At 41.7% G+C, this 22,944-nt stretch overlaps 1 protein-coding gene across 6 annotated transcripts in view; it reads right to left on the bottom strand.

The window, feature by feature from the left end:
• Positions 1-22,944, bottom strand: part of Specc1 (sperm antigen with calponin homology and coiled-coil domains 1) — a 272,253-nt gene that overhangs the window by 216,218 nt on the left and 33,091 nt on the right. Inside the window, exon 1 of one of the 6 annotated variants that reach the window (XM_013365467.4) lies at positions 21,019-21,164. The exons of 4 other annotated variants lie outside the window; for them this stretch is intronic. The gene's annotated coding sequence lies outside the window, so the exon portion shown is untranslated. Of the gene's footprint in view, positions 1-357; positions 377-21,018; positions 21,165-22,944 lie in introns of those variants that run through there. One more of the 6 variants, XM_078042955.1, reaches the window with a different exon arrangement.

Consider the following 22,944-nt stretch of genomic DNA (forward strand, 5'->3'; position numbering starts at 1 on the left):
CTGTCTGCCTGCACAGCATGGACCATGTTAACCCAGCTCTCTGTCCACCTGCAGCAATGCCTTCGCCCCAAAGGAACAGTGATACCTCTTAGCCCTCCCCTAATTGACTCTAGCTTTCCATCCAATCCACTTCCCACTGCTCCTACTACTCTCTTCTCAGATCCCACCCTTAGGCCTGGCTCTGCGGCACAGGGAACCAGTTGATCACATAAATGGTGCAGTGACAGACAAGCCAAGATTCAAACCTAGTTTACATTGGCTCCAAAACCTGAGTGCTTAAACACCAGGATGGGTATGGTCTCTCTAGATAATCCCTGTTCACATGGCAAGGCATGAGGGTTTGTGGATCAAAGGTACCTGGAACAGATGCAGCTTCAGCTTGATTGTGTGAGCTTGGGCATGCTTTTTGAGCGCTGTGAATCTCAATATCTTCACCCAGAAAGGAGAAGTTGAATAGTGACTTCACAAAACTGTGAAGCCTAAAGGAGAAGGTAGGAATCAAATGCCAGGCACGTGGAAGACTCTTAGCATATATGAGCCGCTTTCTAGACAAAATTGTTGATTGTTTTAAATGGAGGGCTTCTCTGCTTTATTAACTCAACAACACACAGTGACAGATCAATTAAATATTGAGGGAAGGAGGCAGACAGACATTCAATGTGAGGAAAATGCTCTTCTTACAGAGCCATCTATTTTCATTTGGAAACGTGAACGGGGGAAAGCAGAGAGGGCAATAAGCACTGAGGGAAGACGCCTTACAGTCATTAGAACTACTGCTAACAAATCTCAGCTGCTGCAAGATAAACACAGGTGGGGATGCTGGCTAAGTAATATTTTCTAATGGATGCAAATTAATAACATGAAATGAATAGATGGTCCCTAGGCAAGTACAAAACAGTGGGGGCAAAAAGTGTTTCTTAAAAACCTCATAGACATCACAAAAAATCAAATCATCCAAGGGAATACTGTTAAATCTAGAAACCCATTCCCCAAAGAGAGTACGAAATGGAGAGAAAGGGGCAGAGAAAGGGTATTCCCAGGGATATATATATATTTTTTAATTTGTCAAACATTTTATTTTCTTATCAAACTTCTTTCCTATCCAAAATAGCAAAAGACTAACATTTAAGCTATAACTCATAAATTGTACAGTATAATGTAGAAAAGAAAGAGGGGAGGGAGGTGGGGAGGGAGGAAAGGAAGGGACAGGGGACAGCTATTTTAGGAATACAATGAGGTGCTTGGGCACAGGGGAGGTCAGAGCCCATGCATATGTCTCCTGCTCCCTGAAAACATGTTATTTTGCTACCGAATCTCCGCCTTCACAGCCTGTGTTGGGGGATTATCTTGGGGCTCTTGGTTTTATTTCCCTTTTAAGGTAAAGAAAACTGGAAGGTGATTGGGAAACCATTCTGGATAATCAGAAAATAATGACAAGTCTGTGAGAGTGGGAGAAGGCATTCATGTCGCAGCTTCAAGTACAATAAGCATTAGGAAGCGGAAAGCTAAAGCATTCAAGTCTGAGAACTAACAAAATAAGAATGTGCACATAGCTCAATTACCATGGGACTTGGCAGGAAATAGAATATTAGTGAACAGCACGTTGAAAATATCTAACTAGAGCTTGTTAGAACATGTGTTGAGTTTGCTACTGACCACTTGGAAGGTAGTGGTTCTAAGTCTGGCAGGGGACATGTGGCAAAGTGTGAAGGCATTTATGGTGGTAATACCTTGGGTGTTAGTGGGTAGAAGCCAGAGAGGCAACTGGAACTATAGAACCAAAGAAGCAGTCCTATGATAAGTAAATATGTGGCCTCAATGAAGTTGAAAAACTGCTGTAGGGCAAGAAGGAGAGTCCTGGGACTCTGAGTTACAGAGGGACGGACACACAATGCACCTGGAGAGTTTCCCATCTAACATGGAAACCTTGTTGCACCAAATCTGGTTAGGGAAGAGCCAAAGAAATCCCAGGCTTTAGCCAGTGACCACAGGAAATTCTTTAAAGATGATTATTTCCTGTGATCTTGGGGTTGAAAAAAAATTTTTTTCCCAATAGCCCTAAATTACTTCCTGGTAAATAAGGAAAAGGACAGATTTCCTTATGGTCTCAGAAGGAAAAACTGCAAAAGAAAACACACTGGTCCCCTCTGCAGACATCCCCAGAAGGGAAAGAGAATCAAAAAGGGACCAAACAAAAATTAAATGAGAAAGGACATTTGTATGGATCACACTACCTCAAACCTGAAAATAAACACTGAGAGGGGAATAACGACTCACAGAAACTATGGCACACGGCCACAGGCAGAAACCCACAAGGGATAGGGTGTAATCTGGAATAAGAAACAGAAGCAGAGGTGGTTCACAAATATGATACACAAGCCATAAACAGAGGCTGTAATCTAGCAGCTATATTGAGACCAAGCACTCAGAATCACGGGTCTGTGATGTCCTTAGGTCTCTAAAGCTGAACCAAGAGGTCAGTATCCCAAAGAGCTGAATGACCACTAATGAGTAGTTATTTCCTTACCTATCATGTGGCTTCACATCAAAGACTTAAAAGTGAATGGGCCAAGGCAGTAGAAAAAGGAGACAGAAATAAAATCCTTCAAGATCCCTTCTTTGGGGACAGTTTAAAAGGATCTACTGCAGAAGAAGAAAGAATAAAATCTAAACTGTAAGAAAACCCAGAGACTTTCCTATTTATTTCGATGGAAGCATCCTGTGCCCTATTTATTCAGTCCCAGTTCTGGGCACCTGAGGATTGCCGAGAGGAACTGCTGACAAGGGCGTGGGCAGGGTTTTGGAGAAGCCACGGGGAAGCTTGCAAAACCCTAGGACTGGGATCCTTATCATCCCTAGCTCTGCAAGGGGGTAGGCAGAGGAAGCAGTGGGAAGCTAGAAGGAACTGGCCTAGGATTCAGAGTTTGGGCCTTTAGTACAAAAACCCAACCAACTAAGGAGACTCAGGGAAGGCAGCAGAAGAAAAAAAATTTTCAATGGAGTTAATTCTCTTCTCCCTCCAGTGGACCAGCCAAAGCAAGGCATGGAGCATAGAGGCAGTGTCTCTAGCAGAGCACAGAGATGGTAGGGGAGCCGACAGAGGAAGCCCACGATACCTGCTCAGCACTCAACTTCCAAAGTGACCTCAAGTCTCTCCACTCTAGAAAACCTCCCCAACCCAAGTCCAAGAGGGTCTCTTTGACTGTCCATTTACCTGTGTGCCAGCTGGCCTGGAAGCCCTCCTGGGGGCGGCCTCATGGCCAGACTTAGTGGAAAGATCCAGAACAGACTCTCAATAAGTAGACTTACCCTTAAATCTTCCCACTGCTATCACCAACATGGCTTTTCTCTTACTTTCCCAGACGGCAAACTATAGAGTCGTTTGGGACTCTGCCCTTAGGTTACCATTCTCAAATTCCCTTCCCACATCGGCCAATCCAACTCCTTGAAGCACTTTGGGTGGGAGCCCTCTCCGTCCCAGCATAGGCTTGCACTGAAGTTCTGCCTGGGGCTCATTCTTTATGTATTCCTGACAGAATTCTGAAGTTTGGGCTGGGATTGGTCACTCTCTGCTCAAAACTCTTCACTACTTTCTTATAATATTTATCCACACGAAAGAAGCAGGCACAATGTTCAGTATTTTCTTATATCAATCGTCTCTCATGTTCCTGACTATCCTGCCAGGGAGCTGTTGTCACGGATCTTAAAGATCAGCAACAGGGGCAGGGGATGTGGCTCAAGCATGCGCAGGTTCGATCCTTAGCACCATATACAAATAAAGATGTTGTGTCCACCGAAAACTAAAAAAATAAATATTAAAAAATTCTGTCTCTCTTAAAAAAAAAAAAAAAAAGATCAGCAACAACAAATTGCCCAGAAGTTTGTTCAATTCCCATTATAGGCCCAGGTGGCACCACTTCCAAGCTGTGGACCCAACTGGGTCATTTAGAAACAAAAGGAATTTATTGCTCACAGTTCTGGAAGCTGAGAAGTCCAAGATCAAGACACCAGCAAATTCAGTGTCTGAGGGCTCCTTCTGTGCTTCAAACTCATCCAATTTTATACATGAAATATGTATATTTTTATCCATCAATGATATGTCAATGAAGCTGTAAATTTTTCTTTCATTTATAATGATGCAATTAAAATGTTAAACTTTAGTTTTAAAAACTATTATTTTTTTTAAAAAAAATACCACAAGGCAGGAAGGGGTGTTATTTAGAGGTAGAGTGTGTGCTTAGCATGTGTGAAGCCCTGAGTTCAAACCCCAGCACAAAAAACAAACAACAGAATCTCTACAAATCATTATGTCCAATGGCCTATCACCACTGCACTTGGGACAAAAAGCCAAACTCTTTGTCATGGCCCCCAAGGTCCTGGGACATGCCCACCTGCTTGGACCACTCTTCCCTGCTCACTCTACTTCAGTTACAAAAGTTGTTTCCAGTTCCTTGAATAGGCCTTGCTATGTGCTCCCAAAGAGCTTTGTGCTTTGATCTTTCCTCAAATTCACTTCCTCTAAGATACTTTTTCCTCCCACTTTGTAGAGTAGCTCTCTCATCCAACGTATCAGATCACCTTGACTGTGGTCTTATTTCTTCTGAGCTTTTATCACCAAATGAAGACTTTTGCCATAAATGATTCATCTGCCATTAATTCTCCGCCTCCCTCCACCATGGAACATGAGTACTATATTTGGATTTGAAGTATCCCCCAAAAGCCCATGTACTGAAGGCTTAGTCCCCAGTCTATGGTGCTATTAGTAGACGGTAAAACCTTTAAGACTCTGGTACAGCCTAGTGGGAGGAAGTTAGGTCATTGGTAGCAAGGGGATATTGGGACCTCAGGTCTTTCCTTTCTCTTTGCTTCCTGGCTGCCATGAAGGAAGGAGATTCTTCTACTATGTGCTCCCATCATGATGTACTGGGACACCATAGACCCCAAACAACCATGAATTAAAATCTCTAAAACCTTGAGCCAAAGTAAGTCTTCTCCCTTCTTAAATTGATTGTCTCAGGACCCTGCCAATATGATAGGAGGCACTCACCTAAGCAGGTGCTAAATGAATTGGTGAATACAAAATAGAATAGAAAGCAATGACAATCCTTTATCTGTAAGACTTATGAATATCTCTAACCATTGCAAAAAAGGGGGTCCCGAAATTGCTTTCAGAATGAGAACCCCATTGATATAGAGCCTTCTAGGGTTATTACCTTAAAAATAACATTCATGTTGATGTTTAAGCATTCATATTATAAAACTTAATCCCATTAACTTATAGTCATGCTTGAGAAATAGTCCCTAAAATTATTCAGTACCAAATCTCTAAAGTCATTTCCTGCTCCATCTAATTTCCTGAATTTATTCCGGAAGGATGGCAGGATAATTTTTTGGTATACATCCTAGTTTCATAGTCAAAGTAAATAATACATTTTTTATGGCTTATGGCTTAACTAGATGTCTTAATAGAAACATCATAAATGAATTTGTTAGTAGATGTTTTATAAAGTGGGAGCCGATGGTAACCACAGATTTAAGGAATGAATAAAATATCGAAATGTGAGAACTTTATCTTTTATCCAGCCTTTTCTGTTTCTTCCCGAGACCTCTATGTCAGATGGGACAAAGGGCAAAGCACTATGATGTCAGTGGCACAGCTTCCAGGACAACAACAAGCCAGTTCTGTCTCATTCTGTTCTATTTCCTTTTAAGAACAATGCAAGAACCCCACACACCCAGCCACGGCTGTGCCCTCCACCAATGGGCACAACGCCCTGGAACTCTTAAGACCCAAGAGGGAGAGGCAAACCCTTTCCCCCAGCACTGGTTTTCTGACCACAGGAAGACATCCTCAAGAAGAAACCAGAACCAGCTCTGCAAACTCAGAAGAGGCAGATCCCGCATGCCACGTGCCCATCCTGACCACACATGCTAACTATATTGCAAATGGAACTCCACGAGAGAAACCTCAGGTCATCTCACAAGTCCACTTATTGCAGAAGTGCCTTAAAGATTCCAGAAAGCAAGCCATGGTGAAAGCATTCCACCCAGTCTACCACGCCTTGACCATCATTGAGGGAATAAATCCTCCATCAAGTGATTTTCATGAGTCACATGACAGGACTTCCTCCAGTGGCTCATTTCCCCTCTACTACTTCAGTTATGATCACTTATTTTTTCTTCCCCCGAAAGACACCCATCTCTACCAGTTCTTCACACTCATCTGCATTGGATATCAAAGGTAGGGTCTGCTCTCTCCTCAGGAGGCCAAGTAAAGAATTCATCTAACAAATGTCCAAAATTTTTTGACCAATTCCTGATTCTGTGTGTGTGTGTGTGTGTGTGTGTGTGTGTGTGTGTGTGTGTGTACAACCAATTTAAAACTAAAGTGTAGTTGGAGCTTGGTAAAAACCTCAGATGTTAGCAAACGGGAGAAAAAAAAAACTGGACTCTGGCTCCTCTTTCTCCATGATGGTGGTCTTCTCTTTCATAATAGTACCTTCAGAGTCATTTGGTCACTGATTACACTCAAGAAGAACTTCCACAAACAGAAACAAGATTGCTATAAAGGTGACCTTATTGAATTCTGCAAAGGCAGCCTCAAACCTTGCAAGCTTGAAAATCAGAGTAGAGGGTCTCAACTGGATCCCAATTACAAGGAAGGCTGTGGCCCAGGCAGGTGGGGAGGCTGGCAGGGAGAGCTCCTGACAGTCTGTCTGTCTAAGGAACTGAAAAGCTTCCTGGGAGAACTCTCAGCCTAGGAGAAGAAATGTAGTTAGGAATAGGGCCATTAAAAACCACTGAAGGGCTGGGGATGGGGCTCAAGCGGTAGCACGCTCGCCTGGCATGCATGAAGCCCGGGTTCCATCCTCAGCACCAAATACAAACAAAGATGTTGTGTCCGCCGAAAACTAAAAAATAAATATTAAAAAATTCTCTCTCTCAAAAAAAAAAAAAAAAAAAAAACCATTGAAAGAGCTAGTTCCTCAAGAAATTCTGAGGTGTCCCAACCAGATTTATTGTGCCTTCTGTGCTTTCTTATTGAAGATATGACTTTCTGGCACCTTGAAACTACAAAGCAACAGGACAGTGGCAGTGAGGGTGCCCAGGGTGATGGAGGAAGCAGCCTGCCAGGGAAACACTCCCATCTGTGGCCCCAGAAGTTATGGAGAGATATCTTCAGGACTGTGGGCAGTAGAGGCCTTAAGTGTAGTGGACATGATGGCAGCACCCATTTGGAAGAGTGGCTGAGTCTGTTCATTAATGTCACTCCTTAGGGCCACCAGGTCGAAACAGGGGGAAGAAAGAAATTACCTGGAGTGTCTATAGGAACAAATGAAGCACAAACAACATCGAGATTGTCCCTCTGGGGTCTAACTCATGCCTGCACCATCACCCTGGGTACCTGGGTTTGGGGGGGGGGACACCCTCTATTGAACAGAGAAAGTGTGTTCTCTTGCACACATTGTGGGAGACAGTTATTGCTCAGAGCACCATGAGTTCTGGATTTCTTTATTGTTACCGGATTAAGTTAAATCACTGAATGCAGCTGATTTCCTTTTTGTTCTCACATTCCTGAAATTTTCTTTCCTAACCCACAGGCTTTAGCTATCTTCCTGTAGAGCCAGCTGGCTAATGAAAGCAACTGCTGTGCTTTGCAGGGTTAATTTATTCAGGGGCCTGCAATAGGCCCTATCTCTCTCCTCAGCACCAAACCCTTCTAGTATTAGGTTTTAAATATATACAAGAACTACAAAGATAAGGGATTATTTTGCAGGCTGCTCCCGGGATTATCTTGTCATGACACATTTCTTACACAGTCCTCAGGAGTAATTCTACAAGGAACAGAGAGTACAGTTTGCACGACATGATCTGTGCCCAGGGTGGGGGACAGAAGTGGTTATGTAACAGTGCTGCGGCCACCCGCTAAGGATGAGCTCTTTATGACACAGTCTCATCTGACAATGTCCTGGCCTTCAAACAACAGGGCATGAGCTATATCATAAAGCCAACCTCACCTCTTCTTTGTTTCAGGATACAGGACATTGAGTGACCCATATGGAGCCTCTGTTCTCCTCTGCCCACTCCTGCCAGCCACCATGCATATACTCCAGGAACAGCCAATGCCCAACAGATACTGGGACATAGCAATCTATAATCCAGCCTCCAGCCTCCCCATGGCTACTCCAACCCCCAAACAGTATTCCCACTCCTGGTTTCTGCTTTCTACCTACCTCCTACTTGTCTCCTATAAAACTCAGTCCCTGGTCTTTACCTGGAGATTAGTCCTGCTTCAAAAACCCCAGTGAGCATCCTCAGCACCCTGTACACAAGCTCACCAGGGATTGAACTCAGGGGTACCACATCCCTGGTGAGCTCCTCACACCATAAGAATGTTGTTGACTTTGTTCCCCAGCCCCAGCCCAGATGACCCAGAGGGAAGGGTTCTGTCTCATTCCTCTTTGTTTTCTGTAGTTCTAGGCCCAGTGCCTGGATCCCAATAAATGTTAAAGATGGATCACAGACGGAAATGTGAAGTTTGAAATTAGAAAACATCCAGCAGAGAAGAGGAGAGTCTTTGTGATTTTGGGTTTGGCAAAATTTCTTTGATACGATACCAAGTACATAATCCACAAAATATTTTTTAAAAAACTAATAAATTGGAATTCATCAAAATGTAAAACTTCTGGTCTTCAAAAGACATGGCTGAGAAAAATGAAAGGATAAACCACAGACCAGAAGGAAATTTCTATGAAGGACTTTATTCCTGAATTTATAGAGTTTATAAAACTCAATAATCAATAGTAGTTTCAATAATCGTAATGAAATGCACAATTCAATAAAAAGTGGTCAAAGACTTAAACACATACTTCACCAAAGAAGATATTTGAGCTGGGCATGATGGTGCATGCCTATAATCCTAGCAGCTTGGGAGATTGAGACAGGAGGATCGGGAGTTCAAAGCCTGCCTCAGCAAATTAGGCTCTAAGCAATTCAGCAAGACCCTGTCTCTAAATAAAATACAAAATAGGACCGGGAATGTGGTACCCCTGAGTTCAATCCCTGGTATGCCCCCCCTCAAAAAAGAAGATATTTGAATGGCAAATGGCAAATGAGCACATGAAAAGATGCTCAACATTATTAGTCACTAAGAAAATGCAAACTGAAACCACAAGAAGAAGATATTATCATACACCTATCAGAATGGCTAAAAATTAAAAAGAAGTGTTAGAAAGGCTCTGAAGCAAGTAGAGGAATAATTTTGTTGTTCTATAGCACAGTAGGGTGACTATAGTTAACAATAATGCATTGCATATTTCAAAATAGCCAAAGAGAAGATTCTGAATGTTCTAACCCAAAGAAATGATAAATGTTTAAAGTGATGGTTACACTAATACATCAACATATTGCTAATGGAAATGCAAAATGGTACAGCTATTTTGCAAAACAGCATAGCAGTTTCTTAAAAATTAAACGTGAGCTGTGTGCAGTGGTGCATGCCTATAATCCCAGTTGCTCGGGAGGCTAAGACAGGAGGATTATGAGTTCAAAGCCAGCCTCAGCAATGGCGAGGTGCTAAGCAACTCAGTGAGACCCTGTCTCTAAATAAAATACAAAATAGGGCTAGGGTTGTGGTTCAGTGATTGAGTGTCCCTGAGTTCAATCCCTGTTCTCCCCAAAAATAAAATAAATAATAATAATAATGAAAAGGCTGGGGGATGTGACTCAATAGTTAGAAAACTTACATGCACAAAGTCCTGGGTACAATCCCAGCACTAGAAAAAAAGTCAGCAGATATAAAAGAATGAACAGCACAGAAAAGGAAACTATCAACAGAGCAAAGAGAGCATACAGAATAGGAGAAAATATTTGCAAACTACACATCTGACAAGGGATATTAATCCAGAATATAGGAGGAACTCTAGCAAAAAAAAAAACCAAAATCAAATCTGATTAAAAAATGGGTAAAAGACCTGAATAAACGTTTCTCAAAAGAAGAAATATAGATGGCCAACAGGCATATGAAAAAACAATATCACTTATCAGATATCAAAGCCACTATGAGATATCAATTCATCTAGTTAGAATGAACATAATTTAAAAAAGGATGTGGCAAAAAAGGAACTCTTTCTTATACACTGTTCGGAATGTAAATTTGTACAGTCATTATGGAAACCATTATGGAAATATCTCAAAAAATTAAAAAACAAAACTACCCTATGACCCAGGACTACAGCAAATGATAACAACACATTGTTTATTTCAAAATAGCTAGAAAAGAGAATTTTGTATGTTCTCACCACAAAGAGATGATAAATGTTTGAGGTACTGGTTATGCTAATTACTCTGATTTGATCATTGCACAATGTGTTGAAACATCACACTGTACAATCTTTATGTGTCAAAAATAGGACTGGGGTGTAGTTCAGTGGGAGAGCACATATTTAGTTAACACAAGTCCCGAGTTTAATCCTCAACTTTGCTACATAATAAAATAATGAAATGTTTTAAAAGCTAAAAAAATATAAATGAGCTACTTATATGCATTAAAAAATTGATGAATTTTAGGGCTGGGGATGTGGCTAAAGTGGTAGTGCGCTTGCCTGGCATGCGTGCGGCCCGGGTTCGATCCTCAGCACTACATACAAAAACAAACATGTTGTGTCCACCAAGAGCTAAAAAAATAAATATTAAAATTCTCTCTCTTTCTCTCTTTAAAAAAATATCCTATTAAAAAAATTGATAAATTTTAAATGCATCATGCTAAGTGAAAGCAGCCAGAATTCAAAGGCTGCTTACTATATGCACAATTCTTATTCATCTTTTCATCCCAGATCAAATGTTACCTCTTCTCTAGATCCTTATCTGATTACTACCTTCCCCACACCTATGAAAAGAACACATGATTTGATATGCCTTCCAAGCATTTTTCTCTCTTACGTTTAATGCCTTCTTATGTATGACAGGGTATGCAAATATCACCTCTCCAACTAATTCTAAGCACCAAATCTGATTCATTTTGCATTCATGCACAGACAGCATCTGGATCCATTCCTTACACGTGGGAAATGCACAGAAATTTTGTTTGATGGGTTCATTAAAAATTAAATGGACAGGATACACTGTGGCAGATAAAGTTGGTGTGGTCAGCCCTGTCACGATATAGTCCAGGAGTTTATATAGCTTTGAGGGTCTTTTGATGATATTTCAGGTGAATGAAGGAATGAATACCAAAAGACAAAGATCAGCATTAGAAAGAAATCCACTCAGGGGCTGATGCATGAGAACGGGAAGCTGATGCAGGAGAACTTGAGTGAAACTAGAGCAAAGCTCAAATTCATATGAGACTCAGTCAAATGTTGAAGTCAGAACCCCAGTACCTCACAATGTGACTATATTTGGAGAGATCTTTAAAGAGGTAATTGAGGGGCTGGGGATGTGGCTCAAACGGTAGCGTGCTCTCCTGGCATGCGTGCGGCCCGGGTTCGATCCTCAGCACCACATACCAACAAAGATGTTGTGTCCGCCGAGAACTAAAAAATAAATATTAAAAATTCTCTCTCTCTCTCTTAAAAAAATACAGAGGTAATTGAAGTGAAATGAGGTCTTTAGGGTGGATCCTAATCTAGAATAATGAAAGGAGATGGGAACACAGACGTAACAGATGGAAGACCTTGTAACTACACAGTGAGAAAATGCCACCTACCAACAAAAGACAGAATCCTCAGAAGGAGTTAACTTGCTGACACCCGGATCTGGAAATTCTGGCCTCCAGGATTGTGGGGTGGGGGGGGGGAATATATATATAAAATTTCTGATGTTTAAGACTGATGGCTTAGATAATGCACATCCAGTCTACACTGCTTTGTTATGGAAGCCCTGGAACACTAATTCAGCTGTGAAGGAAGGATGGGACAGCAAGATGTGGACTTGAAAGGCATTCCAGGTGAGAAGAGCATATCCATAGGCAGGCAAGAGAGCAACACCAACGTATGGATGTTGTGGTGGCTCAGGGGGCAGTAGGAGATGAGCATGGCATGTAGTACACAATAGCCCTGGGAAAAATGGGTTGGCAAAAGATTGTGGAGGTCCAGAATGGCAGGTTAAAGATCTTAGGCTTTGCACTGGGGTTGTGGCTCCGTGATAGAACACTTGCCTAGCACCTGTGAGGTACTGGGTTCCATCCTCAGCACCACATAAAAAATAAATAAATAAAATAAAGCTATTGTGTCCACCAACAACTAAAAATATAGTTTAAAGAAAGATCTTAGAGTTTATTCTGTAGGCAAAAGTGCCTCTTTCCTCTAGGGTTGGTGGCAGCTAGGTATTATCTATCATGGGAGGAAGAACATGGCTGCTTCCCTAGGCATCCTGATAGGAAGTGGCACACACACCTGACAGACAAGGGTGTCAGCAAGCATGCCAGCTGCTGCCACCTGGGCCACACTGCTGACATGCAGGGGTGGGGAAGGTACCTGTAGTGGCTTTCTGTATGGATTTTTATTTATTTCCTAATGGGAAACTTAGGACCACAGCATAGCTCTCTTGTTGATCAGAGCAAGAACATATAATGGAGTCCTGTTGCCCATAACCACCATGATCAGCAGCTCATTCTTCAGAATAGATCCCAAATGTTATGGTTTAGATGTGAGGAATCCCCCAAAGCTCACTTGTAAGACAATGCAAGAAAGTTCAGAGGTAAAATGGTTAGGTTATGAGCATCTTAGCCTAGGCAGTGCATTAATCCACTTGAATGGATTAATTATAGGAAGGGTGGTAATTACAGGAAGGAAGGGTGTAGCTGGAGAAGGTAAGTCACAGGGGGCATGTCTTTGGGGTATATATTTTGTTCCTGGTGAGGGGAGTTCTCTCTGCTTCCTTTTGGCCATATCGTGAGCTGCTTTTCTCCACTCCACATTTTCACTGTGATCTTCTGCCTTACCTCTGGCCCAGAGCAGTGGAGTTAGTTATATATGAACTGAGACCTCTGAAATAATAAGCCAAATAAAAATTTCCTCCTCTAAAATTGTTCTTGTCAGGTTTTTTTTTTTTTTTTTTTTTTTGCTCACAGAGGCAAAAAACAAAACAAAACAAAACTGACTAAAACACCAAATCTACCTGGATCATCTTCTGGATGCAGGGACCATCCTCTGATTCACCTCCATCCTTCTACTCACCCCTCTTCCTCTGCCAGCTCATCTTTCCGCATGAACCACAGTCATCCTTTTAAATATAGGTCAGATATTGTCATTCCCCTGCTCCAAACCCTCTAGTGGGTCTCCAGGCTCCTCAGAATAAAATCCGACCTTTCAACTGTGGTCCACATACATGCCCTGCACCTCTACCCGGGGTCCCTGGTCTTCCCATCATTCCCTGTGCTTTGCTGCACTGGGAGAGGAAAAGTCAACCCGAAGAGGAGTCATGGGAACTCACTTGTTTACACAACCAGACAGCTGGGGACCATTTCATTCTTGTGTTTGCTCAACCAACATTTTTGGACCACCTTCTGTATCTCAGGCACTATGGCCAGCGCCAGGATACAGGGATCGGCCAACCCCATCTCTCCCTACCTGAGGTTTGTGGTCCAGTTCAGGGAACTAGTCAATAACCACAAAAGACACAATGTCAACAGTGAAAATGCAAGATTTCATCGAGAATGGGTATGACCAAGTCAAGGAGGGAAAGACCCTTCAGGTGACCTTCCCGGGGTGACAGGCATGAATGAAGTGGAAAGAGAGACATCCACGGGCAGAGGGAACAGAAAAGCAAGGGAAGGAGATACTGTGGCAGGAGGTGGAAACACAAGTATGTAGGACTTCACGTTCCTGCTCTGCAGGGGCCACCTGGGCAGGGGAACCTCATGAAAGATTCAGGATTTGGCTCACGATTTCAGGTGCAGGGGACCACCACCCCTTACCTGCCCTGGCTCTGCAGGTGGGCCCAGACCCCCTCAGGGAAGGCCAAAGAAATGCCCAAATGGTCTCAGTAGTCCAAACTCCTTTACCAAAGCTGCTGTACCAAATGCTTGTCCTAGGATCCCCCCCCTCCATGCTGAGGCTACCAGGTGGCACAGAGGAAGCCAGGAGGACTTCCTGTATATGTTCTCAGACCCCATCAAGAAGAGAGAGCCTGGGCTGGGGTTGTGGCTCAGTTATAGAGTGCTTGCCTAGCATGCATGAGGCACTGGGTTTGATCCTCAGCACCACATAAAAATAAAAAATAAAGATATTGTGTGCACCTCAAACTAAAAAATATTTTTTTAAAAAAAAAGAAAAAGAAAGAGAGCTAGCTGGGCGCAGTGGTGCATACCTGTAATCCCAGCTATTTGGGAGGCTGAGGCAGGAGGATCTCGAGTTCAAACCCAGTCTCAGCAATTTAGTGAGGTCCTGAGCAACTCCTCAAGATCCTGTCTATAATAAAATTTAAAAAAAGGGCTGGGGATGTGGCTCAGTTGTTAAGCACCTCAGTTCAATCCCTGGCCGCACCCTCACACCCTGCCCGGCAAAAAAAGAAGAGAGAGCTAACAAAAGTTCCAGTAGCAGGTGGATACCCCAGAGGTCTGCAAGCCCCCAGGATCTCATCCTTATCTACCTGTGATCCCTCCCCAACTCCTATACCCCAGGGTCATTTACTTCAGGCACTTGTGGCTCTTCTCATTAGGAGGAGACCCATTACTGCAGCAACCAGATGAGGCTCTCGCCCAGCCGGCCTCAGAGGGACCCTCTGATTCCCCAAGTTGTAATGTTTTGCTGGTTTACCTCACCCACTCTTAGGATTGTACAAAAGAAATAAATGCCCTGCAGTCTCTGCCTCTTGTTCTCATCTCTTTCCTGCAATGTCTTTCCTGAATTCACTGACAACCAAGTCATTTTCTGCCTGCTAACCATTTAAACTTAATACATGTCTTTTCTCTCCCATCGGTAGCACCCCTTTGGGGATCAAAGCAACCCTGTTTATGCCTAATATCAGGTTAAAGTGCTCTCCTTCATTAAGGATCATTAAGGATCATTGTAAAACTGTCATCATTTGGTTTGCACTGTTTCTCATTTGCAGTCAGCCACAGAACTTCCTTTTAAAGTACATTAAGAAGGTAACTGGATTTTAGGGAACTGAATACATGTTGGTAGTAGGCTATGGCAACAACTGTGAAAAGAGAAATTAAATGACTAAAATCTAGGAAACAGTGGTCCCAATGAAAGGAAGGGCGGTAGGAGTGCAGAGGAGGAGATGAAATAGGAGAGATGGGGGCGATGGAATTAGCATGAGGTGAGAAGTGCTTGAATGTGCACCAAGGTGGGGGCCTCAAAAACATGCTGACATTGCCTGCAAGTGCTTCTCCGAACAGCCTCAGCTTTTTGGCCCTCCTGGCCTCCCTTTTGAAGAAGCCCTCCCCTACAACTCTGCATCACAAGCCCCTCAAGGTAGCTTCACAGCTAGGATCTTAAGCAGTGATGGGGTTCATTAGTGTGTTTACTGTCCCTTCTCTACTAGTGTGTTGGTCCCCGAGGCTGGCATATTATCTCTCTCGCTCACCCTTGTCTCCCCAGGGCCTCACACTGCCTGGCTCAGACTAGGTCCTAGATATATGCTAGATATATAACTGCATGCTATAGTTTGGGTCTGGTTTGAGTGTAGCCCCCGAAGGTTCATGTGTATGAGGTTGATCCCCAGGGTGGTGGGGGTGTTGAGCTGGTGGATCCTTTAAGAGTTGGGGTCTTGGGGCTGCAGTTATAGCTCAGTGGTAGAGAGCTTACCTTGCATGTATGAGTCACTGGGTTCTATCCTCAGTACCACATAAAAATAAATAAAATAAAGGTGCTGTGTCCATCTACAACTTAAAAAAAAAAAAGTCGGGGGTCCTCGTGGGAGGTGGCCAGATGATTGGGAGGGGCCACTCATGGAAGGGATTATGGTTAATTCCTGCAGAGCAGGACTGCCCCTTGAATTTCCCTGGACTTTCTGTCTTATTATGTGATCCCGTGCTCCCACCATGATGCCATCTGCCCTGTGGTGACGTACCCAGAGGTGAGGATCAGAGGCTGAACATATGGGGGGCCATCTGATCTTGAACTTTCAACCTCTAAAACTGGAAGCAGAATAAACTTCTTTTTAAATAAAATCCCCAGTGTCAGGAATTCTGTTTTGGCAACAGAAAAAGGACTAAGACATTGGAGAAAGGGCTATTTTGGACCTCAGATGATGGCTTTTTAAAATAGAGATAAGGAACCTAGGATGAAAAGGCTGGAGGAACACAATGACTCCAGAGGGTGTCTATAAGCCCTATAGATGGGGACACCACACCAAAGCCCAAAAACAGGGACGGAAGCTAGGAAGAGGTCACCACCCATAAATAAAGCAATTTTTCCTCCATGCTCCTATGGGATTGAGTGTTCTCAAAAGTTCCTTGCCCCCCCCTTTTTTTTCCTAAAACCTAAGTTAAAACCTTTAAGAAATCTTAAAATACTGCCTCCCAAATGCTCACTTTTCCTAAAATTTGCCATCTATTTTCCCAACCCCGAGTTTCTACACCTAGGATCCTGCTCCCAAAAACCATCTTGCCTGTGGGTTTGGAAAAATGCCTATTTATATCACTTATTTTCACAAACAAAACAAATACAGACTCATAAAATATTTAAACACAGCCATACATATAACAAAAGGAGAAAATGACCTTGCCCTCATTCTACTTCCCTTTTCCAGAGGCTACCCAGTAAACAGCTTGATATCACGTATCCAGTACATTTTAAATATTATATACATACACACAGACACACCCAAATAAAAATACATAGTTTCGGTTTTTTTAATGTAAATAAAAAATTAAACATAAGAATGGTTACATTGCATATTCTTGTTTAAAATATGTATAATATTTTCTAAGATATATTGAAGATATGCACATTTTGCATTTTGATAGGTTTTATACGTTTGATATAGAAAAAAAGATTTCCAAAGTTTTGTTCCCATTCTTGCTAATGCTCATCTCCATATGTTCTCTTTATACTGAATATTGTTTATGTTTTCAATTTTTTTTTTTTTTGCGGATCTGTTGCATGGGAAGTGATATGTAATTAGCATTTGAATTTGAATTTTCATGATTATTTCTCAGGTTGAACATCACACAATTATTGGCCTTTTTCTTCTGGGATTTACTTGCTTATAACCTTTGCCCGTTTTTCTTTTGTTAATACGTTTCTAAGTGATTTGTGGGAATTCTTCACTTACTATGAATAGCAATCTTTGTGATATGTGTGTTACATGTATTTCTTTCTGTCTGCACTTGCCTGTTTTTATAATGTACTGTGTTTTAACTACATAAAATCAAATATTTCCCTCTTTTCCTTTTTGGCTTATGACAACCTTCCTTGTCTCCCAAGATTTCATGAAAGGTTTCATAATGCACATTTATGTGTATAAAATTCATATGTATTTATACTTCAAATACTCCCTATATACATCTGCATACATCAGATATTTTCTCAATGTGTGTGTATGTATGTTTTAATTTAGGTTTTATTTCCTCACTCCCAAAACACTGTGGAATAGACACTGTTACTACCCCCATTTCACAGATAGCAAGATGAAGGGACAAAGATGTTACTTAAGGCTGAGCCATTTGCCTCCTGTGCCCAAGGTCTTAAGCAGCGCCTTATTTTGACTCAATATTACTCCACACTACTCATTCTTTCAACATATTATAAAAGCCACAAAAATTACCACAATGTGATAATACCATAGAAATAGCTCCTACACATAGACAGGGAATACACAAAAAAACTCTGAAGGTATAAAAAGATGAAATTATAAAATATTAGAGAACCTGAGGATTGTTCTTAAATAATAGTGGAAAAAGAGGTTAACATTATTTTTAAAAAGTCAATTTACTTTCACATCATCTACTAAAGTGAATATGAGAAGGAAGTGAATCCTTAAATGGCAAGAACCTAGATATTAAACTAAGAAGAATCAGAAAAAGGACAGATTTTACTGTGTAAAACTGTTAAACAGCTGCATGTTTTGTTTGGTTTGGTCTTTGGTTTTAGTACTGGGGATTAATCCCAGAGGCACTTTACCACTGAGCTGCATCCCCAGCCCTTTTTAAATTTTGAGACAGGGTTTTACTAAGCTGCCTAAGCTGAACTTGTAATTCTCCTGCCTCAGCCTTCTGAGTCCTTGAGATTACAGGCACGCACCACTGCACCCAGTGGGTTTTTTTTTTTTTAGAACTCATTTTTATTTTTATTTTATTTATTTTTAATTGCATGTGTGTTGCTGGAGATTGAACACAAGACATTATACTTGCTAGGCAAACATTCAACCACTGAGCCACATTCACATTCTAAAAACTCATTTAAAAGGTAAACAACAGACTGAGAAATAACGGACAAAAATATGGTAAATACATATTATTTAAAGACAATATAAATTAGAAAAAGTCAAAATAAAATCCTAAAATAATGATCAAAATAGAATGTGTAACTTGTAAACAAGCATATGAAAAAAAAATGTTCAGCCTAACTAAATTGAAAGAAATGAAAAAAGACAAAACAGAGTCCCTATTTTACCTATTCCCTCCCCACAGTTCTGTCCACTGGTAGAATGAATGAAATGAAACTGTTATTCTCTCACACAGTGTGGATAGAAGATAACTCAGCAGCACCTACCAACCAATCTTCATTAAAAAGTTCATGCCCAAGATGGGGATATAGCTCAGTGGCAGAGTGCCTGCTTAGCCCCAAAATACACACACACACACACACACACACACGTACAAGGGCAATATCCAGTGTACACATAAACAAAGTTCACACCCTTTTACCCAGCAATTCCACATCAGCAAATTTACAGATAAAGCCCAAAAAACATGAGAAACATTCTATGGCTAAAAATAGTTATTTATAATAGCAAGAAATAAACAAAGAAAGAAAAATAAAGAAAGGAAGGAAGGAAGGAAGGCAGACAGGCAACCTAATCTTTTTTTAAAATATTTTTTTAGTTGTAGATGGATGCAATACCTTTATTTAATTTATTTATTATTATTATTGTTTTTAAATACTTAGTTTTTAGTCTTAGGTAGACACAATATCTTTATTTTATGTGGTTTTGAGGATCAAACCCAGTGCCTCATGCATGCTAGGTGAGCACTCTACCACTGAGCCACAAACCCAATCCCTAATTTATTTATTATTTTTATGTGGTACTGAGGATTGAACTCAGTGCCTCACACGTGTTCAGGCAAGCACTCTACCACTCAGCCACAACCCTAGCCCACAACCTAATCTTTAAGAACAAGGAATAAATTATTTATGGGACAATCACTTAATAGAACATTATGCATCATTTAAAATAATTGTGAAACTATATAATAACATTAAAAACTCCTGTGCTAGAAAATCTAGTTGTACAAGTAGAAAGAATTATAGAAATTTTAGAAGTTGTTTTAGGGTGTGAAACTGAGTCACTGTTTTCTCTAACTTCCAAATTTGCTAAAATGCTCTATCAGACCACAAGGTCTGGACTGAGAGAGACCCAAGTTCCTGTCCTGGCTATCCCACTCTCTTGTCCACCCACCTGTCTGACCATGGTAAGGTTGCATTACCGCTCCATTCCTTTGTTTCCTCACCTAAGTGAAGGTTATAAAGGGGCTACTGTGAGAATCAAGTGAAATAATAATTGTAAAGAGTTTGAATGCTGTACCTGTCTTCAGAGAGGGTGCTCAAAAATGTCATTTTCATCATTTTAAACAACTTAATGTATTTGAAAAAAATAAACCCAAGTGGGGAAAAATAGGATAGTTCACATGCAATGGTTTATTTCATATTTCAGAGTTTCAAAATAAAGTTTATTATGGTTTATTTTGTGAGGGGTTCCTCGGTTTAGACCGTACTTGACATGTTGACTCACTTCACAAAAGGAAGATTAAAGGAAGTGAAACATGGCTCATCTAAAAAAGAACCACATAAAAAATATGGTGTCTATGGAATGGAGTTGTAAAGGAACAAAAAGGAACCATGTTGATGTCTACTATAGCAGAGGCAACAAATAAATGTCTTAACCTTTGTACTCCACTGAGAAAGAAATGGGGAGGTCATGTTTTCCAAACAAATGTAAGATATGACCTTCCTGTTTTACTGAGAAAGATATTTTATTTCAATGAGAAATTAGAGTCTCTGGGAAAAGGAGATCAAAACCAAAGACTAGAAAAACATTTCTAGAAAACAGAATAGTTAGGAAGTAATGTCAAATTTATCTTGAGCCTTTTGGGGGGATACTTTATAAACAGAAACAGTGTAACACATAACTTCCTAGAAAAGCCACTATCTTTGTCATATCGTTGCTTTGAAACTGTGCCATCGAGGGCTGCTTGAACATCAAATTTCAGACCTACCACAGCCTATTGCCCAGATGTTGAGCACTCAGACATTATCAGTCCCTCTGCCAGACAAGAAGCCACATTGCATTCTACCTGCGGATCCCCTCCAAGGGGAGACAATCTGTTAAACCTTCATGTGGGCTAAGCACCTTCAAGTAGGTGACTTTCTGCATTAGACTCTTGACAATAAGAATATATAGCAGCAGCTTATGAGACACTCGGCTTATGAAAACAGATCTTCACATTACAAGTAATTAATTAGTATCAGAGAGAGAGGACTTGTTTTCCAAGAACTTTACATTAACTTGAAGTTAGCATGAATCATCCTTACTTTGCAAGATGGAAAAAAAAAAAAAGGACAAACAGTGAGAAAGGACTGTTTCTCCCCACCCCCAAGATATCAGAAGATGAATTTCAAATCCATTTTCAGTACTACTCACTCCCTGCCAAAGCGAGCGTGTAGCATGAACTTATGCAGACCACGCACCACCCCAAAAGAAGGCATTGATGCTGCCTTAGTGACATCAGGGTCTGTGGGATACATTAGACATTGTGCCTATAGCAGAAGGATCCCTAACCCCAGATACAGCTGTCTTCTAAGATTTCCCATCCCCATCTTAAAAAATAACCAACTATATACTTACTGATAAACCCTTGGCTTCTCGTGCTTCTCAGGAGTTACTGACCTCAATCAGCAAGTCAGCCGCACTATTCTGGGCTGGGTGCTGGCCTGGGAGGAAAACCACATTCAGAGAGCGCTTGAGCAAGGCTTCTCTCAGGAAGCAGGCGGGCTCTGCTCCCCACGCCTCTGCTTCTTCCTTGGCCTCTCCCTCATCAGCCCCACCCCCCGCCATACGCACAGTGCAAAATCATATTTCTTTTTGACTGGGTCCTAAATACTTAATTTGCACCTCTCCAAAAGGATTCAGAGATGTAGGCTGGCTAGCTTCTTGCTGATTGCTCCCCAAGATATTGAACAGGAACAAACAACAAAAGACACCTCCCCCAAACCAGTCTGACCTCCCAAAATGGGTGTACTTGAAGCCACAGGGCTCCTCACTTCCCCCCTGAGTGCAGCAAATATAGAGTATTCCAGGTGTAGCGGGGATGTCAAAGCAGGGGGTCTGGTGGACTAACAAAAGGGGTACTAGGGACAGGGAACTGAATCTCTGAGTCATTAGTGATTTGTTGTGATTTCTTTATTTATCCTAAATAAATATGTTCATACCTAATTTTGAATTCAGAGAGCTCCCAACTTATATGGGCATCCTCATAAAACTTGGGGTTCACGTCTCCTGCTACTACGGATGGGCTATGGTAAGTCCCAATGACCATGGAATCCACTGAACAGGGAGTGAGGACATGGCACAGAAAACACGTGGAAGAGATTTTTTTATGAAGGTCAATAAACAATGGTCTAGCCACATGCACCAAGAACTCTAGTCAGCAGGTCTAGGGTAAGCTTAGTCATTGCCACAGGCTGGATTTTCATTGCTATTTGGCTAGATAATAGGTGTGATAACCAGCCAAGCAGCTCTTCCATGGCAGGTGGTATAAGCCCAGGGAGCCTCACGTCCAGTGTAATTCCACCCGCACCCAGACTCTGGCTTTCTAAAGGACAGACCACATAAAGAGCTGTGGTCAGGCAGCTCAGAGAGGACTTCCTTTGCCAGGGTATTCAACACTAGTGGCCACGTGGCTCACCTGGCCAATGCTACGGCCTCGCATGGCCATTCCTCTGCCTTGAAAGAGGCAAGAAGCACAATGCATTGGATCTGCTCTCACTAAGGAAATCTACCTGCCTGGGAGAGGTTGGGAGTACACAGGGATCTAAGTCCCTAGCCTGTGGCATCACAGCACAGACAGGAGAGGTGGTAGTGGTTCAGACTGTGCAAATGACAAAAATGCAACTCAAAAAAAAAAAAAAAAATCCAGCCGGGCGCCATGGCGCATGCCTGTAATCCCAAAGGCTCGGGAAGCTGAGGCAGGAGGATTGCAAATTCAAAGCCAGCCTCAGCAACAGCAGCAAGTTGCTAAGCAACTCAGTGAAACCCTGTCTCTAAATAAAATTCAAAAAAGGGCTGGGGATGTGGCTCAGTGGTCAAGTGTCCCTAAATTCAATCCCCCATACCAAAAAAAAAAAAAAAATCGACTCAATGCATCTTAAATAAAATGGAGAATTTATTGGCTTGAGTAACTGGAAAATCTAGGGGTGAATTTAAACTGGCTTTAATCCAGCTAGAAGCTGAGGTTCAAATGATGTCATCAGAAATTGTTTTAATCACCTCTCAGCCCCGCTTTCCTAAGTCAGCATCATTTGAACACAGGTGCTCTAGGGATAGGTAATCCTTTCTTGGGATTAGAGGTCTTTAGCATGCAAGACCCCACAACAGAGGCTCTCCCCAGAGGAGCCCAGGGGGATACCCAACCCATTGGCAGAGCAGAAGGACCAGGGTGATTGGCAGCCCTACTAGTTATAAAAAGAGCAGTTTCCTAAAGAAAAAAAAAATGCTGGGCAGATAAAAAGGATAAGCACATCAGCTAATAGTGCCTTAGATTATCAAGTCTTT

The sequence above is a fragment of the Ictidomys tridecemlineatus genome, chromosome 3 (genome assembly GCF_052094955.1).
Source record: "Ictidomys tridecemlineatus isolate mIctTri1 chromosome 3, mIctTri1.hap1, whole genome shotgun sequence".
NCBI lineage: Eukaryota > Metazoa > Chordata > Mammalia > Rodentia > Sciuridae > Ictidomys > Ictidomys tridecemlineatus.